Source organism: Triturus cristatus, chromosome 7 (genome assembly GCF_964204655.1).
Source record: "Triturus cristatus chromosome 7, aTriCri1.1, whole genome shotgun sequence".
Taxonomy (NCBI): Eukaryota; Metazoa; Chordata; class Amphibia; order Caudata; family Salamandridae; genus Triturus; species Triturus cristatus.
The window spans coordinates 1,866,861,933-1,866,887,520 of NC_140590.1; the positions used below are offsets into that span (position 1 = coordinate 1,866,861,933).

At 46.0% G+C, this 25,588-nt stretch overlaps 1 protein-coding gene across 3 annotated transcripts in view; it reads left to right on the forward strand.

Annotated features, from left to right (window-relative positions):
• LOC146813537 (uncharacterized) overlaps nt 1–25,588 on the forward strand; it is a 469,352-nt gene that overhangs the window by 388,933 nt on the left and 54,831 nt on the right. The window lies entirely within an intron of this gene.

The following is a 25,588-nucleotide window of genomic DNA, read 5'->3' on the forward strand; positions in this document are numbered from 1 at the left end:
CTTTCTCCTCTCACCCCAAGGACATGCACTATGGGGTCCATCACGGTACACTTTTAATTTGTATATGCAACTTTTAGATACATTTAATGCACACACGCATGCACCCCTTTGCCTGTCTTTTATACCATCAAGACACTAGAATCGACGGGCCCGATTCATAAAGGCCATCTGAGACAAAAGTCTAACTTTGCAACTTTTGGTATTCACAGAGGTCATTTACAAGTCTTATCTTTACATCCGCACCTGGGTCGTACTCTCCGCACCCGGGACATACTCTCCGCACCCGGGACGTACTCTCCGCACCCGGGACATACTCTCCGCACCCGGGACGTACTCTCCGCACCCGGGCCGTACTCTCCGGCTTGGGCCGTACTCTCCTCACCAGTGCCGTACTCTCCTGCCGGATGAAGTGCAGTCAATGGGCCAAATGCAATTTTTACAAAAAGGAACATTAGACATGTGTGAGAAATAGTAGAGTAGGTCATGAAAATCAGTTTGGCCTGGGAAAAGGGTGTGGCCAGACACTACATCATATCCCAGAAAAGTTTGCTCCTCTGCATCATGGTACATGCAGTCCACAATTTGCGTTGTGCTCTCCTTAGTGTTGACTGTAGTGTTTATACTACAGTCAACACTGAGGGGGGTGCAGATGTAGTGTCTGGCCACACCCTTTTTCCTGCCCCAACTGATTTTCATGACCTCCTCTACCATTTGTCACATGTTCCTAATATTTCTTTTTGTAAAAATTGCATTCCAGCCCATTGATTACACTTTATCCGGCCCGAGCCAGAGAGTACGGCCCGAGCCGTAGAGTACGGCCCAAGCCGGAGAATACAGATTGAGCCGGGGAGTACAGCCCGGTTGCGGAGGGTACGACCTGGGTGCGGTGGCTACGGCCCGGGTGTGGATAGTATGGTCCGGGCGTGGGGATTACGGCCCGACTTTGGACCTAAATGACCTCTGTGATTACCAAAAGTCGTAAAATTAGAATTTTGTCTCATATTGCCTTTGTGAATCGGGCCCTACATGTACGCAGATGAGACACATTCCATTTTTGGCCTGTCTTTGGTGCACTTCTTAAACTCTTCTTGAAACTACCAGATGGTGGATGTCTTCAAATTATCTGAAATTAAAGCAAGATAAAACTGAAATCCTTTTGGCATAATGAACATTGCACACATCAAGTGGCCCATCAGCATAGGACATTCCCCTTTACCTGCTTCACTTTGGTATTCATATTAGTTCTCGCCCTCTCTCTTTCTACCAATGTCATCAACATTTCTAAGATTTGTTTCTGCTATCTGAAATTACTTTATCCTATTTGCCCCATTTGGATCAGAAGCTTAAAGCAGTCCCAAAAAAGTATGTTTATAGATTGCAGTTGATTAAAAGCGTTGCGACTCGGATAGTCTGCAATCTTAAGAAATATCACTGAAGCCCGGCAAAATCTTTACTGGTTTATAATACCAAGTAGAATCATATTCATATCCATACTCATTGTACATCAATTAAAATAAGCAAATTCACCTACTTTTTAGGCCCTAAATTTCCTCGACACTGCTCAATAAAACAGCTGTAATCTAATAATCTTTATTTGCTAACCACTCCAAAAACCCACTCTGCCACTTTTGGAGATTGTGAACACACTCCCACTATATTTATAAAATCAGCCATCCATGTTGCTGTTCTTAAAATTGCTTAAGACATAGCAGATCACTTACACAGTATTGTGGTAAAGAATATCGTTGCCAAAAATATTGTGTCAAAAAATAATTTACCACAATATTGCACTCCTATACTTATAATGGTAATTACAAAAATATTGGGTAAAAATATTATTGACGCTAATATTGTCTACAAATATACAGAAATATAGATTTTTAAAGATAAATAGATTTTAAGGTAGGAATGTTAAGTATGTTAATATATCATTTTAATATAATATAAATGAGATAAATTCCACTAATATTTAATACCATATATAAATATATACTTATATAAACATATAAACACAAAAACATGTATGTGTTTACATATATATATATATATTTACAATATAAAGTGTAACATAATACAAATATTTATTTTACATTATATTATTTTTTTATATTTTACATGTATTACTGTGAATATATATAAAATAAAATAAATGTTTTATAAAATATCTATATATCTATATATCTATAGATGCAGCTTGTGACTTCACAAGGGGTTTTGTTCATTGTAATTAAAACCCGCAGTCCAGTGGACACTTATTTTATGAGGCTGGAACGTAAGGGGACTCAAGGAAGCGCTTTGGACATATACGGCAACCAGGATAATTCCATTCAGTCACCCGTGTTTGTCCTGCACAGCACCAGTTTATGTGGATTGTTTTCATCTAATACAGCTCAGCGCAACTTCCACCCAAGCAAGAAGACATCTGGGAGATGTAGTGTTCATAACATTACATCGTGAAGGGCGAATCACATGACCGGGAGCTCTGAGTGCTCCCACCAATGGGAGGGATGCAGGACTGATTAAAACATGGGTGGGGCAGCATCCTGGCAAGACAGCGGCACCTGAGGAAGGCTGATCAAGCCGAAATGCATCGTGCCTGACAGCTGCGTGAATAAAGGGCTTCCGAAGATATTTCCCCATGTGGCCTCTTTCCTTTCAGCATTGGAGGAGTTTTTTGCATATTTCCACGCCAGCCAGAGGCGTGTCAAGAGGCCCCGTTCTGTCAGTTGGCTCAAGCGCTGCTGGCTTCTGCGTTTGCAGCGCTTCTTTCTTTCCGAGGTATTGGATCTGCTCCAGCCCGCCTCAATGAGTAGGAGAAGCAAGGGCTGCTGCCAGATGCAGCTTGTGACTTCACAAGGGGTTTTGTTCATTGTAATTAAAAACCGCAGTCCGGTGGACACTTATTTTATGAGGCTGAAACATAAGGGGACTCAAGGAAGTGCTTTGGACATATACGGCAACCAGGACAATTCCATTCAGTCACCCGTGTTTGTCCTGCACAGCACCAGTTTATGTGGATGGTTTTCAACGAATCCAGCTCTGCGCAACTTCCATGTTAGGTCAGCTGTTCCGTAGGAAAAGTGTTTTTTGTGTTGCTCATAACTTTTGCCCCGTTTGACAAAATTCTCTTAAAAGGAGCTACTTTTTGGCTAGTTTGTGCGTGGATGGTTTCGGTGTGATCCAACAAGCGGGGTCCGAGAAAAAAGGGGGGGTCCCAAAACTCAAAATCCCCATGCATGTTCCATAGACTTCTTCAAGAAGCTCTACCACAGAAACGTCTGACACCACATATGGCAGGAAGCTAGATCTGGTTTCGCAGACCGTGCATTTCGTGATTTGGTGTAAATCAATTCATTAGTTTTTGTGAAATTAAGGTTTAAAAAAATTGTATATCTGGAGAGCTGGGTTCGTGGGAGTCACAAGAGACTCCTGCAGGAGCGACAATTTAAAACTAGAGCGTTCAGATTGACCAATTGTTAGAAAAAATGCAATAGGCCGCATTTAGTTTGAGCATTTGCTCCTCCGTTTTGTATGCCACGACTTCAGTGTACATCTGTTTCGTGCATTTCATTGCTCACTGAGTTGCTGCTCTTGGCCAACCGAAAGTTATGTCTTAACATTTCTTGTAAATCATGTGAGACAACCCAGCTCCGCCTTAGTGTAGAGAGCGCTCTGCCCCTTACAAGGCTGCAGTGTCTGATACTAATAAGAACATGGTTGCTGCATCTGCAAGGTTCTGTAAGACATGTCTGAACATGAGCTATCTGGATTTAACCAGTCTGTTATCACCTTCCTGTTTGTTCACTACTATAAATGTAGCCCTCAGATACCTTACGTCAGCTCTCTCCTGTACACCCTCCCTGGATGCTGTACGGAACTGCACCCACTCAAGTGTATAATAAATATTGCTTGTTATACTTTCCCTCCGACTACCTGGTTATTTGTCTACGAGTGGACAGAGTGGTATTGGAACCAGACGAGATGGTCCCGCTGTGTTACTAATAATTCCTCATCTCCACAAATGGCGCCTGAACAGGGACCTCTTTGAGGATGATCCATCAGACGAGAGTCTGGAGACAGACTGAGGCTGAGGAGCAACGACCCAAGAAAGCTGGATTACAGGGGCCCCACATGAGGAGACGTGGCATACAAAATGGAGGAGCAAATGCTAAAACTAAATGCGGCCTATTGCTTATTTTCTAACACAAGGTAGCTTTATTTCCGTTTTGGCCAATTCACTCCTGCCAGAGTCAGGCTCCTGCGGGAGCGAGTGCTCTGATTGGCTGCTAGCAACAATAGAGAACAAGAGGAAACAAGAGGAGATGCCTTTCTTTGAAACACCGCAATTCAAGCAAGTATCAAGAGCATGACAGCAACAATATGCACTTTGCTAAAGAAACTAATTTACGCATGCACCTTAAATGAAAACACTATCAAGCATAATGAAATGATGATATTATATTTCATGACATTTGGCAAGTAAAAAACGCTATTCAGCACAACGAAATTACTTTACCTTGTCATACCATGAAGTTGGATACTGGTGCATGATGGGGCCTGTAGTTGTTTTCAAGGCCATGTGACCACTGGGACTTAATAACACTCACCTGTGAGCAAGGCGGTAAACGCTGAAACGCGTAAGGTATATGAGTGGTTTTCAATGCTGTCATGCAGACAAATAAATGTCAGGCTTGAAAAGAAGTCGGAGTTGGGCTCTACATTTTTTCTTGGTACAATCTGCAGCAACAGGATTCTCCGTTCCTGTTTTCAGAGCCCGCCCTGCAGGGTCGGGTGTCCCCGGTAAAATGGAGCTTTTCTTGGAATATATATATATATATATATATATATATATATATATATATTCATCGCAATAGCCCTCGAGCTTCGCCAGGTCACTCGCGCTCTCACCCACCATCCGGTTTGTCGCCTTGCTGATGCACGCAGGCTGCCTGTCACTTGGTTTGTTTGCTTGATGTCCGACGCGTTTCAAGGCTGTCCGCCCCTTAATCATGGACCGTGCATAGAAGGAAGCAATCACTCACCATTCGTCACATTCCAACCTTTTATTGAAAGAAAGACCGCCCCCAGTGGGCGTGGAAGTTCTTTAGACAGCCAGCTGAATGCTGGGAATTAGAGTCCGATACGAATGAGGTGAGTCTAATAAAACCTTGAGTAGGCTTGCTTGCCTTGTTGGTTGCAGTGTTTAAAATCCTTTAGTAGGTGTGTCAAGTCTAGTCTGCGTGCGTTCTCGCCTGTGGGAGCGTGCTTTCAAGGATAGGAAAGGTTTCCTCCCAAAGCCTTTTCAGTCTTCAACTCAGCTTCCAGAGAAGACGAAAATGGTGCTCCTGGGCCACGGCCAAGGGTAGCCGTGTACTTTAGATTCATCGCAATAGCCCTCGAGCTTCGCCAGGTCACTCGCGCTCTCACCCACCATCCGGTTTGTCGCCTTGCTGATGCACGCAGGCTGCCTGTCACTTGGTTTGTTTGCTTGATGTCCGACGCGTTTCAAGGCTGTCCGCCCCTTAATTATGGACCGTGCATAGAAGGAAGCAATCACTCACCATTCGTCACTTTCCAACCTTTTATTGAAAGAAAGACCGCCCCCAGTGGGCGTGGAAGTTCTTTAGACAGCCAGCTGAATGCTGGGAATTAGAGTCCGATACGAATGAGGTGAGTCTAATAAAACCTTGAGTAGGCTTGCTTGCCTTGTTGGTTGCAGTGTTTAAAATCCTTTAGTAGGTGTGTCAAGTCTAGTCTGCGTGCGTTCTCGCCTGTGGGAGCGTGCTTTCAAGGATAGGAAAGGTTTCCTCCCAAAGCCTTTTCAGTCTTCAACTCAGCTTCCAGAGAAGACGAAAATGGTGCTCCTGGGCCACGGCCAAGGGTAGCCGTGTACTTTAGATTCATCGCAATAGCCCTCGAGCTTCGCCAGGTCACTCGCGCTCTCACCCACCATCCGGTTTGTCGCCTTGCTGATGCACGCAGGCTGCCTGTCACTTGGTTTGTTTGCTTGATGTCCGACGCGTTTCAAGGCTGTCCGCCCCTTAATCATGGACCGTGCATAGAAGGAAGCAATCACTCACCATTCGTCACTTTCCAACCTTTTATTGAAAGAAAGACCGCCCCCAGTGGGCGTGGAAGTTCTTTAGACAGCCAGCTGAATGCTGGGAATTAGAGTCCGATACGAATGAGGTGAGTCTAATAAAACCTTGAGTAGGCTTGCTTGCCTTGTTGGTTGCAGTGTTTAAAATCCTTTAGTAGGTGTGTCAAGTCTAGTCTGCGTGCGTTCTCGCCTGTGGGAGCGTGCTTTCAAGGATAGGAAAGGTTTCCTCCCAAAGCCTTTTCAGTCTTCAACTCAGCTTCCAGAGAAGACGAAAATGGGGCTCCTGGGCCACGGCCAAGGGTAGCCGTGTACTTTAGATTCATCGCAATAGCCCTCGAGCTTCGCCAGGTCACTCGCGCTCTCACCCACCATCCGGTTTGTCGCCTTGCTGATGCACGCAGGCTGCCTGTCACTTGGTTTGTTTGCTTGATGTCCGACGCGCTTCAAGGCTGTCCGCCCCTTAATCATGGACCGTGCATAGAAGGAAGCAATCACTCACCATTCGTCACTTTCCAACCTTTTATTGAAAGAAAGACCGCCCCCAGTGGGCGTGGAAGTTCTTTAGACAGCCAGCTGAATGCTGGGAATTAGAGTCCGATACGAATGAGGTGAGTCTAATAAAACCTTGAGTAGGCTTGCTTGCCTTGTTGGTTGCAGTGTTTAAAATCCTTTAGTAGGTGTGTCAAGTCTAGTCTGCGTGCGTTCTCGCCTGTGGGAGCGTGCTTTCAAGGATAGGAAAGGTTTCCTCCCAAAGCCTTTTCAGTCTTCAACTCAGCTTCCAGAGAAGACGAAAATGGGGCTCCTGGGCCACGGCCAAGGGTAGCCGTGTACTTTAGATTCATCGCAATAGCCCTCGAGCTTCGCCAGGTCACTCGCGCTCTCACCCACCATCCGGTTTGTCGCCTTGCTGATGCACGCAGGCTGCCTGTCACTTGGTTTGTTTGCTTGATGTCCGACGCGTTTCAAGGCTGTCCGCCCCTTAATCATGGACCGTGCATAGAAGGAAGCAATCACTCACCATTCGTCACTTTCCAACCTTTTATTGAAAGAAAGACCGCCCCCAGTGGGCGTGGAAGTTCTTTAGACAGCCAGCTGAATGCTGGGAATTAGAGTCCGATACGAATGAGGTGAGTCTAATAAAACCTTGAGTAGGCTTGCTTGCCTTGTTGGTTGCAGTGTTTAAAATCCTTTAGTAGGTGTGTCAAGTCTAGTCTGCGTGCGTTCTCGCCTGTGGGAGCGTGCTTTCAAGGATAGGAAAGGTTTCCTCCCAAAGCCTTTTCAGTCTTCAACTCAGCTTCCAGAGAAGACGAAAATGGGGCTCCTGGGCCACGGCCAAGGGTAGCCGTGTACTTTAGATTCATCGCAATAGCCCTCGAGCATCGCCAGGTCACTCGCGCTCTCACCCACCATCCGGTTTGTCGCCTTGCTGATGCACGCAGGCTGCCTGTCACTTGGTTGAAGGATTTTAAACACTGCAACCAACAAGGCAAGCAAGCCTACTCAAGGTTTTATTAGACTCACCTCATTCGTATCGGACTCTAATTCCCAGCATTCAGCTGGCTGTCTAAAGAACTTCCACGCCCACTGGGGGCGGTCTTTCTTTCAATAAAAGGTTGGAAAGTGACGAATGGTGAGTGATTGCTTCCTTCTATGCACGGTCCATGATTAAGGGGCGGACAGCCTTGAAACGCGTCGGACATCAAGCAAATAAACCAAGTGACAGGCAGCCTGCGTGCATCAGCAAGGCGACAAACCGGATGGTGGGTGAGAGCGCGAGTGACCTGGCGAAGCTCGAGGGCTATTGCGATGAATATATATATATATATATATATATATATATATATATATATATATATATATATATTAACACCCTGATCGTCCTTCCACAAACAGGCACCAACACCGTGAAGAATTATGGCACAGACGGCGATTTATTTCAAATTCAAGTCAGACGCGTTTCGGCGGTGAAACCGCCTTGCTCACTGCATGAAATGTTCTGTCAGTGTCAACCAAACAAATACCTCCACCATTTACCTGTGGTTGCCAAGACAACCGGTACATGTCATAGACATAGAAGTTTATACACCGTGACTTGGCAAAATGCAATTGTGCGTGAAAATATGGTATAACATACATTGGTAATATAAACAAATTATAATCACATATGTAGGCAAATATATTTCCTAAATTAAAGATCGAGTTCAAAAAGTCACTCTAAAAGTAGAAAAAGAACTCAAGAGATGCTTAGGAGTGCCGCTCGGAATGGAGCGGAACAGCCCGTCTCAGTGTGTGCCCCGTGTAGTGTGTTAAACCCATGTGGCAGTGTTGGCATACAGAGGAGGGGATATAGCTAATGGATATCTGATAACCATAATGGCGAGTTAAACAGCCTGTTTAGTCTACGTTAGTATATGCAGTATCAGGATACGAGACCACAAATATATCGTAATATGCAGTAAACGAAGTGGGGACTTCCACTTACAGAAATTCCTAACATCCATAATAAGGGAACACAGTAGATGACAAGTGCCACTACCTGAAAAAGATAAAAGGAAAACAGGGGGGGGGGGTGGTTTAAATGTCACCACTAAGGGAATATACCGCCCAAGTGGGCAAAAGGATACACATGATCTATAATGGCAGGCCGAAAAGAATTAAGTTACCTATCACCCTCCTACTCTACATTAACAGAAAATATATATACACAGGGTAAAAAACACATATAGAATGGGGTGGTATATACAGGTGAATGTGAAATGTCATAAACATTTATGGTTAAGAGCAGTCATGCTCCGAGAAAAGGGTTCAAACGAAGAGGCCAATCTTCTCAAATAACGACTCAGAGATGGACATTAAGCGCTTCATCGGCATTCATCCCATGTGGGATTTTGGAATTGAGGAGAATGATATATTTTGATTCCAATCTCCTCAATGCCAATTGCCTGTTACCTCCCCTTGGATTTTTAGGGACACTATCAATCACAAAGTAGGAGAGGTCCTGGGTCTTGCCACCGTGGCACTGATTTATATGGCGTGCCACTGGGTATGATTGGTCGTCGTTCGCAATTGCTCTCAGGTGTTGCAAAATGCGGACGTGTACTTGGTGGATCGTACTACCAATATACAGTTTTGGGCATGTGCATTGAAGCACGTACACGGCAAAGTCCGTTTTGCAGTTGAAACTGCCACGGATAGCGTAAGGTGAATGTCTGAAAGGCATTATAACAGACTTGGTGTTATTTCCGTGTTTGCAGGCTTTACATCTACTACACCTAACAAAGCCTCTAGGTGATTGTAGCCAAGTTTGACCTTTCGCTATAGAAGGAGCGTTGCGTACCAATTCCTGTATATATATATTGAAGTTTATTTGGAGTTTTTATGTAGCGCATAGTTACCCTAGGGCATCCCAGCGCTTGTCCAGGGCGACAACCATTAGCAAAAGACAGGTTCAGCAGCGTCAGGCAGGAAAGAGATGGGTTTTGAGAAGTTTACGAAACCGAGAAGTACAAGTCTCTGAGCGCAAACTCAGAGGAAGCACGTTCCACAGGATGGCTATATTGACCGAGAATCCTCGTCCACCAGCACGAGCCCTTTTCACTCTGGGAATTTGGAGCAGATGTTTCTGGTCAGAGCGCAAAGCTCTATTAGCCTTATAGGGCACAGCTAAATTCCTCAGGATAGGAGATCCCTTCCCCTGAAGAATTTTATGCGCTGTGCATAGAGCCTTAAATGTAACCCTTTCCCGCACCGGGAGCCAGTGCAGGGCCTTCAAAGCGGGTTTAGCTGACTGCGTCCTTGGTATACTCGTAAGCAGCCTTGCAGCAGCATTTTGAACCTGCTGAAGTTTATTGAACGTAGCTTCAGGGGCACCTAGAAAAATAGTATTGCTATAATCTAGTCTCGATACAATAAGCCCCTGAATGAGCAGCTTCCTAGATATCCAAGGAAGCAGAGGCAGGACTTTACGAGCTGAACGGAGAAGACCAAAACATACTCCTGCCGTTTTTTTCGCCTGGGTCCTGAAAGAAAGATCTTGTTCCAGCCAGATCCCCAGACTCTTAATCTCCTCTTTAGGACTCGGGAGGTCTCCCAGACAGCTAGGCCAAATAGTCAAAGGGAGAGAAGGAATTTTATGCCCTAGCAACATTATTTCGGTCTTTGAACCGTTCAACTTTAAAGCTGATTCACACATCCAGGTGTAAACTTTGGACATACAGGAGTGCAGCGAATCTGGGTTATCCACAAGTTGGGATAAAGCGACCACCAGCTGAGTATCGTCAGCATTTTAATACCAAATGGGGCCACCACATCCTCCAGGGGGGCCATATATACATTCAACAATGTGGGGCTAAGGGAGGAGCCCTGTGGCTCACCACACTGGAGGGGGATAGATGGCGACCGTTCACTGCCTTCCCAAACCTGGTATGTCCGGTCGCAGAGAAATGACATAAGCCACTTCAGAGCCACACCTGTAACCCCTATATCTGACAGCCGTTGGATCAACACTTGGTGGTTCACAGTGTCGAAGGCCGCATTAAGGTCCAGGAGGATCACTGCCACGGACCCTCCTGAATCCAAAATGCTCCTAGCTTCCTCAACGACTGCCAGAAGAGCGGTTTCTGATGGATACATCTGCCAGTGGATTCCTCACCTTGTGAATATCCCCTGCGCCAGCATTCCACGGAACTTTTCTTCCCCAGCATTCCACGTCGACGTGGGCGACGTCATAATACATCGGCTCCGATCGACGTCACCGGAGCCATAAGAAGCCCACGTCGGCGTGATGACGTCAGTTCCCTTTTTTCCGCGCCTTCGACGCGCAACGGTTTTTCTCCAGTGCTACTTTGTTGTTTGGTCGTGTATCTCTCTTTTCTTCGACAATGTCTTCGACTAGGAAGTCGGGCTTTAAGCCCTGTAGGGAGTGTGGAGGCCTGATGTCGATGACGGATCCACACCAGAATTGTTTATGGTGCCTTTCCTCGGAGCATGATATGGAGGAGTGCGGATGCTGTAGGAGCATGAACCCGAAGGCACTCAAGGAAAGGAAGACCAAACTCTTTATGAAGAAGGTTGGTGAAGAGAAAAGAGGGAGGAAGAAGGAGAGATCGAAGAGGGAGTCATCGACTTCGAAGTCGTCGAGGTCGAAGAAACACCATAAGAAGAGTAAACACTCTCGACGTCGATCCTCGAAGTCCAAGAAATCGAGGTCGAGGTCGGCGTCGTCTCATCGACGTCGGGGCAGAGGTTTGTCTCCTTCTCCTTCTCCTTCGAAGTCGCCGGAAGGTTCTCCTTCGGGAAAGCAGACTCCGATTCAGTCTCCGACGAGGTCTTCGGCTCCGTCTAAGACGTCGACTCCGGTTCGTGTGGAGTCGGATGCTTCTATGCATGAGGAGCAGGAAGAGTCGGTTCCAGTACCTGAAGGTTCGGAGGTTCCAGTGGAGGATATTGCGGAGCCGGTGCCGGAGGCCCCACAAGAGGTTCCTTTGCCTCAATTCCCGGCCCCAGGTACGGATTCGGCTAATTTCTTGAATGCAATGTATGGCATTTTTAGTAGGGCGGCCTACCCATCCGGAGCACCAGCTGGTCCCGTGGGTCCGATGGCCTTTACAATGGGGGTGCCACAGCAGTATGCTCAGGCCCCCTTTATGCCCTTTATGCCGATGGCGCCTTCTTGGCAGTTTCCGGTGCCGCCTGTGAATTCGAGTCGACCTCGGAAGGTTCGGCAGGCTTCGGAGCCTCCTTCGACGAGACTGGTTCCATCGACGCCGAAGCCGACTCCATCGACGCCGAAGCAGACTCCATCGACGTCGAGGCTGGCTCCATCTGCGCCGTGTCTGGCGCCGTTGACGCCGGTTCCTCTGGTTCCTCCGACGCCGCGTACGACGTCGCCGACGTCGGTTCCCCGAATCCGGTCGAGGAGGGAAGCCCAGAGGGTGTTGGAGGAAAGAAGGTTTCGTGAGGTGGAAGAAGGCGAGGTTGATTCTTCTTCGGACAAATTCGAGGGCATTGAGGATGCCAGTGGGCTGGATACGACCCCAGAGTGGGAACACGCATCTGCCAGGTCTTCTCCTCCACATGAGTTGGCTCCCTATCACGTGGTGATAAAGAAAGCAGCAGAGCTTCTGGATTTGCAGCTGCCTTCTGTGGAGTATAAGTCCAACCTACTCACAGAAGTGTTACATTCTCCAACTGCGACATCGGAGGCTTTGCTACCTTTCAATGAGGCCATATTGGAGCCGGTTTTAGAGGTATGGAAGAAGCCCCTTTCTTCTCCTGCAGTGTGTAGGCAGGTGGCAAGGAGGTACAAGGTTGCTCCAGGGGACCCTGACTTTTTATCTTCTCATCCGTCCCCGGACAGTTTGGTTGTGCAGGCTTCTTGCTCCAAGCATGCTTCCGGTGCCTTCCCTCAGTCTCCTGCTGACAGGGAATCCAAAAAAGCTGATCAGGCGGCCAAAAAGACCTTTTCAACAGGAAGCATGGCGTTGAAGTCCACTAATGCTACATGCCTGCTGGGGCGTTACGTGCACGCTCTTATGGATTCCATTAAGTCCTTGGCCCCTAAGTTGCCTGAAGGGGATAAGTCATCCTTCATGGAGGTTGTAGCTGACACTCAGGCGGCTGCCAGGCAAGTTATCCAGTCAGGGTTGGATACTGCGGACTCCGTGGCAAGGATCATGGGGTCGTCTGTTGCTGTAAGAAGGCAGGCTTGGCTCCGTAACTCTGGTTTCTCGGCGGATGTTCAGGCTACTCTGGTCGATCTTCCATTTGATGGTCAGAAGCTGTTTGGGGAGAAGGCGGACTCTGCCCTTCAGCGTTTTAAGGACAGCCGATTGACTGCAAAATCTTTGGGTCTGCAAGTGCCACCAAAGGGTTCGTCCTTTCGGAAATTTAGGGGCTTTGGGCGATCGTCTTTTCGCTCTTACCGGCAGCCTCAGCAGCAGCAGCAGCAGCAGCAGCAGAATCCCCTCTATAAGTCCTATAGAGGGAGACAAAGGGGTCGGAGAGGTTCTGGACGCAACCCCTCTTCTTCCTCCTCCTCCTCTGCTCCCAATGAGGCCTCAGGGAAGCAGCCCTAGATCCCCCATCCCGGATCATGTAAGACCTGTGGGGGGTCGGGTGTCCTACTTTCTACGGGGTTGGAAATCTGTTACAACCGACCTTTGGGTTTTGAACCTCGTAGAGACTGGGTACGCCCTTCCCTTTCGGGAGTTTCCTCCCCCTTACCCTCCTTGCCAAGGTTATTGCTCGGAGGACCACCTGCTTCTCCTGCAGAAAGAAGTTCTAGCCTTGTTTCAGAAGGGTGCAATAGAGGTGGTTCCGGAGCAGGAAAGGGGTCAGGGATGCTACTCCCGGTATTTTCTGATTCCCAAAAAGGACGGCAGATTGCGTCCGATTCTGGACCTCAGAATCTTGAACTTTTACCTGAAACAGGAGAAGTTCAAGATGCTGACCCTTGCGCAGGTTCTTCAAGCGTTGCAGCAAGGAGACTGGATGGTGTCGCTCGACTTGCAGGACACGTACTTCCATGTCCCAATCCTGAAGTCGCACAGGAAGTATCTCCGGTTTACAGTTGGGTCGCAACACTACCAATTTGCGGTCCTCCCGTTTGGTCTTACTACCGCACCTCGAGTCTTCACCAAGGTGATGGCGGTGGTGGCTGCTCATATCAGGAGGTCAGGTGTCCCGGTTTTTCCTTACCTGGACGACTGGCTTCTGAAGGCAGAGTCCCCAGAGATGGTGCAGCGCCATCTGCAGGTGACAACTCAGCTGTTGTTCGACTTGGGTTTTTCGATCAATGTGCCCAAATCTCACCTGGTGCCCTCTCAACGCAACCTGTTTATAGGGGCAGTACTGGACACTACTGTGTGTCGGGCATTCCCTCCTCCTCAAAGGATTCTCGACATTCAGGAGATGGTCCCTTTATTCCACAGTGGAGCGGTTGTTCCAGTTCTGAAGGTCCTTCGCCTGCTCGGTCTGTTCGCTTCCTGCATTCTGTTGGTCAACCATGCACGCTGGCACATGAGGGCGCTCCAGTGGTGTCTCCGCAGGCAGTGGTATCAGCACAACGGGGATCTCGGGGAGTCGATCAAGATCTCCGGAGAAGCTGCGGCGGATCTGTCTTGGTGGAGCGTGGAGGGCAATCTGTCTCAAGGAAAGCCCTTCCATCTACCTCCATCGGTGGCCACAGTGATAACGGATGCATCCACTTTAGGGTGGGGTGCGCATCTGGGGGATCTGGAGATCAAAGGACTTTGGTCTCCGGAGGAAAGGTTGCTTCACATCAACCTTCTGGAATTGCGGGCGATTCGTTTGGCGCTCAAGGCCTTCCTCCCTTCCCTTCGCGGTCAGTCTGTTCAAGTCCTGACGGACAACACGACCGCGATGTGGTATATAAACAAACAGGGAGGAGTAGGGTCTCTTTGTCTCTGCAGAGAGGCCCTGCGTCTGTGGTCCTGGGCTCAGGACCATCAGATTTGTCTGATGGCAAATCATCTGGCCGGGGTTCTGAACGTGCGTGCGGACAGTCTCAGTCGGCAGTTCTCCGCTGACCACGAGTGGAGGCTCCATCCGGAGGTGGTTCGTCACGTCTTTCGGACGTGGGGGACACCTCGGGTGGATCTGTTTGCCACTTTCGAGAATGCGCACTGCCCGTCATTCTGCAGTCTCCAGTATCCGATGCAGGGGGCGTTGGGGGACGCGTTTCAGTTGAGTTGGAGCTTGCGACTCCTTTACGCGTTTCCTCCTATACCCTTGATTCCTCGGGTTCTGAGGAAGATTCGCCAAGACCGGGCCCAAGTCATATTGGTCGCCCCGGATTGGCCAAGAAGGGTGTGGTACACAGATCTTCTCCACCTCTCCTCGTGCCCTCCGCCCCGTCTCCCTCTGAGGGCAGACCTCCTCTCGCAGTCGGAGGGGCAGGTTCTACACCCCCACCTCCAGAGCTTACACCTTCATGCCTGGAGATTGAACGGGGCAACCTGAGTTCATTCTCTCTCCCGCCTGATGTGTTGGACGTTATTTTATCGGCCAGGCGACACTCCACCAAGTCCATTTACTCCTACAGGTGGTCTAAATTTGTAAAGTGGTGTGGAGAGAGGTCCATTGACCCTTTAAAGGCCCGTCTGTCCAATGTGCTCCAGTTTGCTCTTTCCTTGGCTCAGCAGGGTTTTGCTGTGGCCACGGTCAAGGGCTACCTTTCGGCCTTATCGGCATTTCTGTGCCTCCCAGATCAACCTTCACTATTTAAATCTCCGGTTGTTCTGAGGTTCATCAAGGGCCTTACAAACATGTTTCCTCCTACTCCATTTGTAATGCCTCAGTGGGACCTTAATCTTGTTTTAACCTTTTTAATGGGGTCCCCTTTTGAGCCTCTTCATACGTGTCCTTTGAGGCTGTTATCTTTTAAGGTGGTTTTTCTTGTAGCCATAACCTCGTCAAGGAGGGTGAGTGAGCTTCAAGCTCTTAGTTCCAAACCTCCTTTTCTTACCTTACATGCTGAAAGGATGGTTCTCAGGACCAGGGCTGCTTTCCTGCCAAAAGTTGTTACTCCTTTCCATTTGGGGCAGTCTGTTACCCTCCCTGTTTTCTATCCACCCCCTCATCCTTCCAAAGAAGAGGAAAGACTCCATTGCCTTGACCCGAAGAGGGCTATGAGTTTTTATCTGGACAGGACCAAGGACTTTCGTATTGATGACCAGCTTTTTATTGGCTACGTTGGTCGTTCTAAAGGTAGAGCGGTGCACAAGCGCACGCTGTCAAGATGGATAATACTGACCATCAAGATCTGCTACGCCCTGGCTGGTAAGACTCCTCCTGAGGGTATTCGTGCTCACTCTACTAGAGCTAAGTCTTCAACATCTGCTCTGGCCCGGGGTGTTCCTGTGGCAGATATTTGTAAGGCCGCGACTTGGGCCTCCCTCCATACTTTCGCAAAGCATTATTGCTTGGACTCTGAGATGAGGAGGGAGGGCCACTTCGCGCGCTCTGTATTGCAAGATTTTCTGGTATAGGAAGGTGGACACCCTCCTCCGGGAGTGGGGACTGCTGTGGGAATCTATTCACAAGGTGAGGAATCCACTGGCAGATGTATCCATCAGAAGAACAAGTTACTTACCTTCGGTAACGCTTTTTCTGGTGGATACAGTATCTGCCTGTGGATTCCTCACTGACCCACCCGCCTCCCCGTTGTCCACCTTTGTATACCATGAAATAGGTCTTGTGGTAATGTTTTTATGCTTTGTTGTGCAATTGTGGGAAATGCTTGTTTATTTAGCATTCTTTTCCTTTGTATGCTATGCATATGTGTTGGTGTGTTGTATACTGTGTATACTTTGAGTCTGTTGTTAGTCCACCTGTTCGCCTCGAAGGCACGGGGAAAAAATGGGTGGAACTGACGTCATCACGCCGACGTGGGCTTCTTATGGCTCCGGTGACGTCGATCGGAGTCGCGAGCGGAGCCGATGTATTATGACGTCGCCCACGTCGACGTGGAATGCTGGGGAAGAAAAGTTCCGTGGAATGCTGGCGCAGGGGATGTTCACAAGGTGAGGAATCCACAGGCAGATACTGTATCCACCAGAAAAAGCGTTACCGAAGGTAAGTAACTTGTTCATCGGTGCCCTGACCTGGGCGAAATCCAGTTTGAGAGTCTCGCAACAGGCCATTAGACTCCAGGAAGTATGACAACTGACGGTTCACCAACCTTTCAGCGATCTTACCGAGTCCAGGAAGCAAGGAAATGGGCCTGAAATTTGCCAGATCCGATGGATCCAGATTTGGCTTTTTCAGGAGAGCCTTTACCACTGCTCTCTTCCAGCTCGGTGGCACCAAGCCCTGGACAAAGAATGCATTAATTAGGTCCGTAACCGGGATCGCAATAACGGTTGCTACCTGTTTCAGGAATTTCATAGGGACCGGATCCCTAGGGGAACCACTCTTCATAGCGCCCAGTTCCTTAAGGACTTCATCTACTGATACTGGCCCAAAGGTGTCCAAATGGACAAGAACTCCCCCTGGCTGACTGCCAGTATCTATTCTCTGGACAGCCTGGGGCAAGGCATTTAGAATGTTCTCTATTTTCATATGAAAATAGTTCGCCAGCTCCTTGCATTTCTCACCTGGGCTATCATGAGTTACCAAGGGCTCGGGAACTTTAAGAAGTTCCTTTATCACTCTAAAAGTCTCTCTAGAGGAGTTAGAGGAACTTTTTATTCTCTCTTCAAAAAATTGAACCTTAGCGCAACGAAGAGCAGATTTATACACCCTAATTTAATGGAAGAAGACATGGGCAAATAAGTGTCTAAATACAGTATTAGCATCAGCAGAGGATTGCGGTCGCGTGAGTTATAGTTGCCTGCACTAACTATAACGGGGGAATTTCATTGGTTTTTTTATGAGTAAAATGTCCAGCTAACTATAACATGTGTGAAACCTATGGTTTTTTCACTGAATTTGCAAGGTTTTTTAAATGCTAATTCCTAACTATAACGTGTTTGAAACCTATGGTTTTTTCAGTGAATATATATATATATATATATATATATTATCTACTGGTGGTCGCCAGTAGATAGTTATAGTTAGGACCGAGTTCCCATAGGAAATCTGAAAATTCTATTTTGAATAACTTTGGCGCCGGTTGACGAATCCTCGCGAAATTTTCAAAACTAATAGGGCGCTCCGCTCAGCTCCTACCCTGAAAGGGTGATTCGTCAAGCGGGGGCTGAGAAAAAAGGGTGGTCCCAAAACGTGTTTTCCCCATGCATTTTCCCATAGGACCTTTAGTCGTAGGTACAGCCCGAACAGCTGAACAGAATTACTTGAAGTTTGGCAAAGAGGTAGTCATCAGGTCAGGGATGTGCTTTTTGCATATATGGTGTCAATCTGTTCAGTAGTTTCTGAGAAAATTGCAGTTAAAAGAACATAAATATCTATAGGCGCGCACTGTGTGCGCACGGTGCCGTGCGCGAGCGTAATTCTGATTGGTGGTTAGATGTCAGTCAACATTCGAATCGGTCAAAATCAGGAAGTGTCGGACGCCATTTTGTGTGTGGCAGTGAAAAACAAAGGTGGAGAACGTGAAAAGGGGGCAGGGTAGAGAGTTCCTGACCCCCTAGCCTTTGTCAGGGGGTCCCTGAAGGACCCCGAAGGGTGAAAAAAACATTTTTTTTTTCAAAAAATCACGGGGTGCGCGCACCTCCCAGCTGCCATTTTGAGTTTTAGAGGCAGAAGAGAGCTAAAAGCACAAGTGGAGAACGTGAAAAGGGGGCAGGGTAGAGAGTTCCTGACCCCCTAGCCTTTGTCAGGGGGTCCCTGAAGGACCCCGAAGGGTGAAAAAAACATTTTATTTTTTCTTCAAAAAATCGCGGGGTGCGCGCACCGTGCGCGCACGGTGAAAAACCCTTAAAGAAAAAAAAACATTTTAAACGAGCCATTCCATATTAAAGGATACAGTCAATCTATAACTATATACATAGGTAGTTTATTGTAAAATAAATATATAAAAAATATAATAATACATACATAAATTAGCATTTAAAAAACCTTACAAATTCACTAAATAAACCATAGGTTTCACACACGTTATAGTTAGAAATTAGCATTTAAAAAACCTTGCAAATTCACTTAAAAAACCATAGGTTTCACACACGTTATAGTTAGGAATTAGCATTTTAAAAACCTTGCAAATTCACTGAAAAAAACATAGGTTTCACACATGTTATAGTTAGCTGGACATTTCACTCGTAAAAAACCATTGAAATTCCCCCATTATAGTTAGTTCAGCTAAATATAACTCGCGCGACCGCAATCCACTGCTGATGATGTCACATATTACATCACTGTATTCACTAAGATAATGTTAATAAGTCAGTTATACAATTAATTTTACCAAAAAAAACATCCATTTAGACACTTATTTACCCATTTATTCTTCCATTAACCTTTAGATATACATATATAAAAAATATTTATTTTTCAGAAAGACACATATTCACTGGATAATGTCATTAGTGATGTCATCAGTGATGTCATCAGTGATGTCATTTGAGATGTCATCAGTGATGTCATGAGTGATGTCACTGACCATGTCATGAGTGATGTAATATGTGATGTCATCAGCAGTGGATTGCGGTCGCGCGTGTTATATTTAGCTGAACTAACTATAACGGGGGAATTTCAATGGTTTTTTACGAGTGAAATGTCCAGCTAACTATAACATGTGTGAAACCTATGGTTTTTTCAGTGAGTATATATATATATATACACATACACACAATAAAACCTTGAAAAATATTTTTTTTAATGACTAAGAAGAAATGTATTCATGTCGACAATAAAGGCAATATAAAAATGTAAAAAACCCCAAAACACATTTTCTAAAAATACTGGAAACATTAAAAAATAAAAACAAATAACATGATTTTTTTTTAAAAATCAATGCTGTGGAAATTATTTTTCAGCAATATTATGAAAACTAGTGGATTCTAAGAATATTAAACATACTCTTGCCTCTCCTGTTTATGCAACAGTAGGGAAAGTGTTGGACTTCATAGGGGTTACATTTACTATTCCTACTCGAGTCACTACAGTGGTAGGGAAAGTATTGGACTTCAGGGGAATTAGAGTCCTACTCCAGTCAGTGCAACAGTAAGGAACGCATTGGTTTTCGGAGGTGTCAAATTTACTATTCCCACTCCAGTCTAAATAACAATAGGAAAGTGTTGGACTTTGGAGGGATTACATTTACTGTTCCCACTTCAAACAGCGCAACAGTAGGGAATGTGTTGGATTTCGAAAGGCTAACATTTACAATGCCCGCTCCAATCTATGCAACAGGAGGGAAAGCTTTGGACTTCGGAGGAGTAAAATGTACTATTCCCACTTCAAACAGTGGAACAGGAGGGAAAGCTTTGGACTTCGGAGGAGTAAAATGTATTATTCCCACTCCAGTCTGTGCAACAGGAGGGAAAGCTTTGGACTTCGGAGGAGTAAAATGTACTATTCCCACTTCAAACAGTGGAACAGGAGGGAAAGCTTTGGACTTCGGAGGAGTAAAATGTATTATTCCCACTCCAGTCTGTGCAACAGGAGGGAAAGCTTTGGACTTCGAAGGGGTAAAATGTATTATTCCCACTCCAGTCTGTGCAACAGGAGGGAAAGCTTTGGACTTCGGAGGAGTAAAATGTACTATTCCCACTTCAAACAGTGGAACAGTGGGGAAAGTGTTGGACTTTGGTGGGGTAAAATGTACTATTCTCACCAGTGGTGTTGTGAATCCCCCTGCCGCTCCACCAGCGTGAGCGGTGGTGGTGGAGGCTGTGAGGGTATTACCAAGCCCAAGAACATTGGGCGAACAACTAACTGTAGCTTATCAGAGTGCAAAACTGCACCACCTTGGTATGCTTGTTGCAGTGACCGACCTTCATGGGTGTTGTAGTTTAAAAGCCTATTTCCCTTGCTGACGACCTGCTCATATACAACTACAACCCCAGAAGGCCTCCACCAGCTGCTTCCGCTCCTGCGAGATAAAGTGACAGGGAGTTGGAGTCCTTCCTTCAAGCCCAGTGCTTGGCTTCCATGGCTGGTAAGATATCCGTTTTCTGTTTGGACCAAAGTTACGTTTGGGAGAGCAAGCCCTTAGCTCCCTTTATCTCCCACACTTCTTTAATAAGATGCTCCTGTTGGAGCGTTCCATCGGTGGCGGAGGGCGGCTAAACTTGCTTTTCCTACATGTTGGTAAAATCTATATTCCAAGTTAAAGGTATTTTGCCCTAAATGGAAAGGAAGCACTGAAAATAAAATCCGAAAACTGCTTTCCCTATCAAACTTTGAAGACTGACGAAAATAATCTTTTTTTAAACCAGAATGCATTTCGCTCAAAGTAGAAAGCATTGTCCAGCATTTCTAGCTGCCAAATCTAATATTTAAATCACATAATTTTTTATATTAATCTTGTCCTTTAACAAAGAAAAACACCCAACGTTCCTGTAGAATTAAGATGCGCCACTTTTCAGTTGTAGTGACGTTTTTGTCTAACTGATAGCTTTACTAATACTTTTAATGAATGACCCCATTTGTAATAATAGGGACACGCGTGATTTATTGTGTTTTTCGTGCTGTGTCAACTGTCCAGGAGAGAGAAAGGTGTCATGGGGGCGAGAGGGAAGACCAAAGACAACAAAAGAGGTCTGATTAAGAGAACGAGGCAGAGGAGAGAAAAGAGAAAGAGAGACAAATTAAATATGGAGAGGAATGAGAATTCAGAGACCGGCATAGAGAGAACAGGGTGATTGTAGAAGAGACAGTTGGACAATGAGTTCAGGGCACAAGAGAGGGGGGAATGTAGGAAGAGAACATGGGAGGAAGGAGATAAAAAAGAAAAACAAGAGGAAAGGCAAAAACAGGAACGAGCCAATGGGAGCAGAGAGACAAAAGAAGGGAGCCACAGGAAGTGGCAGAAAAGATAAAGTGGGAAATGACAGAGAAGGAGAGATAGAAGATGGGAGAGAAAAGAGGAAAGATAGAGGGGATGACGATAGCTGTAGGGCCGAGTGGGATGGACTTATTTTTTCTCGCTACTCCCCTGATTCGCACTCCAATCTGTGCACCAGTAGGGAAAGCATTGGACTTGAGAGGGGTTATCTTTGCTACTCCCACACCAGGCAGTGCAACAGTTGGGAAAGTGTTAGATTTCTGAGCAATTTACTATTCCCGCTCCAAACAGCACAACAGTAGGGAAAATGGTGTCCGGCAAAGAGGTGAATTTTACTATTCCTACTGCAGTCTAAACAAGAGTTCACTGCTAACATGTTTCATATATAAGTAACACCATGAATGCAGAAAAAAAGCTTTCAATATAAAAATTATTAATTAACATGAAATATATATATATATATATATATATAATACAAAACTAAATCAATTAGTCAATTTACGTAATTAGTATTCGATAAAATAATCATCAATTAATAAATATTTGTTATTCAATTAGTGATTAACTTCCCACCCTATACCCCTACAAACCTAGTAGTCTGCAGCTAAAATATAACAAAAAAATAAGTATTCCATCATTTACATATGTAAAATCAATCAAATAATTAAATAACAATTGGTACTTAATTGTTAATTATTACAAATCAACTTCCCAGCCTAGACACCTACACACCCAGCAGCATGCAAGTAAAATATAAATAAAATAAATAAATATTCCATAATTTACATATTTAAAATAAAATAATTAATTTACCAATAATAAATAATTAATTACTGCTTAATTAACTTTCCATCCTAAACCCCTACAAACCCAACAGCCTGCAATTACCATATTACGAAAATAGATCAATATTACATGATTTACATAATAAATGTCAATCATAAAATTAAATAAAATGTATTAATTAACTTCCCACCGTATCCCCTAAAAACCGCTACAACAATATAAATTACTATTAAAAATTGAATTAGAAATTCTAAATCACTTCAAATTATAAATTATTGAACACAAAATTAATTTATCAACTAAAACACATTCAAATATTTAAAATAGGATATTTTTAGCCACTATATTATTGAAAGCGATATAACTTTTCTCAAAAAACAATAATTTTGTCGTGGATATTTGTGCACGTACCACAATATTTACTTTCCGATATTTCTGACTACCGATATTTTCAAAATGATATTATGTCCAAACACCAACATAGCTGTTCGAATAGCTTCAGTTTTAGGCCGTTTTCTTCCTCGGCGCATCCGTAGTCACGTTAGTCACAAATGAGCACTCTGTAAATAAACATAACAAGCATTTACAATGCAATGGTCTCGGCATTGTTAAAGTTGAAGCTATTGGCATTGCTCACGACATTCTTTTTGTTTTTGTTTTTACAATGTCAATAGCTTAATCTCTCTCAAATGCGAGACCTATTGCATTTGCACCCACACACAGAGCCACACACACACTTTCTGTGGTGCTGCTGCTTGCTTCTGGCACTCCCTCTGCGAGGAACTACAACTGCCCCCACTCTGCTGGTGTTCAGGAAAACAGAAAAAAACGGCTTTTCAGTAACACATCCACGTACCCTCTGACTCTAAGGCCACTCCCCGGAGGTGCAGTGTTATAAACGTATCTATCGCTTCTGTGTACTGCAGTACTGTTACCAGGTGTCTGTGTGACCCGTGCAGCGCATTGATGCCTCGGGCAACAGGGCGCTATATATAAAATTAATAATTCTATAAATAGATTAGGAAGGGGGCAGGTGTTTCAGGCAGGAAGTAGGACGTTGATAAGGCTATACAGAATAAAAGACTGCCAGTAGATACTTAAGACAACCTGTGCAGAGATTGCTTCCAGTTCCGGGTCAAGAAAGCTCTTCCTCGAGGCACTGATTGTCTCGGAATCTGATCTAGACAGGGTTATCGAGCTAGAAACAACCTTCAAATGTGCAGCTCGAGCTCACCCCGTCCTGTGAACTCCTGCGACTGTCAACACAATATAAAATAGAGTCAATTGTTGTTGAATGGCAACAGTGCAAGGCAATAAAACGGAGCCGGCTATTGGGAAGTTCTGATGAACAATGAGAGCTGTGCTTCCCTGGCCGGGATGCGAGAGGGAGGGGCCTCAGCCCCCACCGCTGCACTGGGAGCAGAGCATCTGGCTGTCTAGCAACACTGACATTCAGAAGTCAGTCAGTCCTGAATATAAAGAGCCGCAATGCCTCCGTTTCCGAGGAATACCCGCCATTATTTGGAGTAGGATAAGAATAACACCATCTCCATGAGAAATGCATCCTGGGAAGAACCCTTCTGGGGTCAGTGGGACGTGATTGTGTTCCTGTTTGCACTAGTGACACTCAAGAGCTGAATGGAAACTGTGTTTGCTCCGGTGTAGCGCCGGCACTTGCTTGGAAGCTGTCCGCTTAAATATTAAAAATGTACAAGGGAAGCAAAATGAGCTTAAAGCATTCGCACAATCCTATTTTTGCACGCACAGGGCTAAATCGAGCACAAAGCATACTGCGCAAATATATGCCCTAATATGTTTGCACACGGAATCTGCACCGTGGTGAGGGTGATCCAATTTCTTAAATTCAGGTAATGGTTTATTTTTCATTTACCGCCTGCACCGGGCCAATCAGTGCACACCTTTCAAACCTCTCACACATTGAGCAATGAACAGGCGGGCTATGTTCTAATTGAGAGCTGTACACTTGCACATTGTGTGATCCTGGACTCATTTCTCAGTGCCTGAGTTACCTTATCCGTCACAATAGGTATAGCTTAGAAACGGGCGAACCCCACGCTTTAGGACAATGTAAACATCGGGCCTTATAAGCGCCCACTCTTCAGCTGTCTTTTCTGCGTCCCCTCTAGGAGCTGAAGTGACAGATGAACCACTTGCATCCTGCCTGCGCCCTGCAGGTCCGTGGTTTCAGCCACAGGATCCGGGGTCAAGAATAGCAGTCCGGAGTCCGCGCGGCACATTTAAAGCAGCCACAGATGACTTCAAGCGGGACAGATGGGTTTCTGGAGATAATAATAATATTCTTAATATTCATTAATAAGGTTGGTGGTGACAAACAATCTGTTTCCACAGCTCTTACTACGACTCGAGTGGAGCTTCGAAGTGCTGTGAGCAGCAGGTGCTCTTGGGGCTGTATTCCCCGGCCCCACACATTTGAGCTCCCCGCCTTCTCTGACTTTTGGCTGTCTCGCGGACAGAGCGTGCTCCCTGTTATTCTGCGCCGTTTTCCCCTCAGGGAGGGGTCGTCTGCCCCGAAGATCACAGCTCCGAACCGCGGCCTCGGCAGTGACCAGGAAACAGGGTCCGCTCTCCGGCCCCGGAGGTGACACTCCTGTTCCTACAGCGAGTGACGCAAAACTGGAGTGAGCGAGGCTGGGGGAACCGAGGGGAGCGCAGGCCGCGAGAGGGAGGCAAGAAATGCCGTCTGCGCGGCATGTGTAAGGAAGGAAGGGACACGGGCATTACTGGAAGGGCAGAGAAGCGAAGCAACAGTATTCATAACACGACACCGATAACAAACTCAAAAATAATAATAATAAGAAGAAGATTTTTCACAAACAGTCATTAGCACATCTACGTAGCAAATAATAATGTACGTAAGCAGCCTGACGGTACATTACACGTCCACACAGGCGGACTCTTCCTTGGTTCCCGGTTGCCGCGGGCATCGCAGCGACTCAGCTAATCCCAGGTGTTCTTGGCGTCAGCCTCACGCAGGGGGGCACGAACCAGCGGGGTGGGCACCACGCGAGTCTACAGCGTGTCTTGCTCATGCTGCCTGCACAAGGGGCCAGTAGGCTCTCTGATTGGTTGACAAAGTCCAGCAATCACAGTGCTTATTTGGTAGTTGCCAACCAATCAGAGAGCCGACTGGTGCGTGTAGGCAGCGTGAGCAAGACATGCCGTAGACTCGCTGTCTTATGGGCGTGTTTTAAAAAGAGAAATAATCGAAAAAAAACGCCCCCAAATCCGAA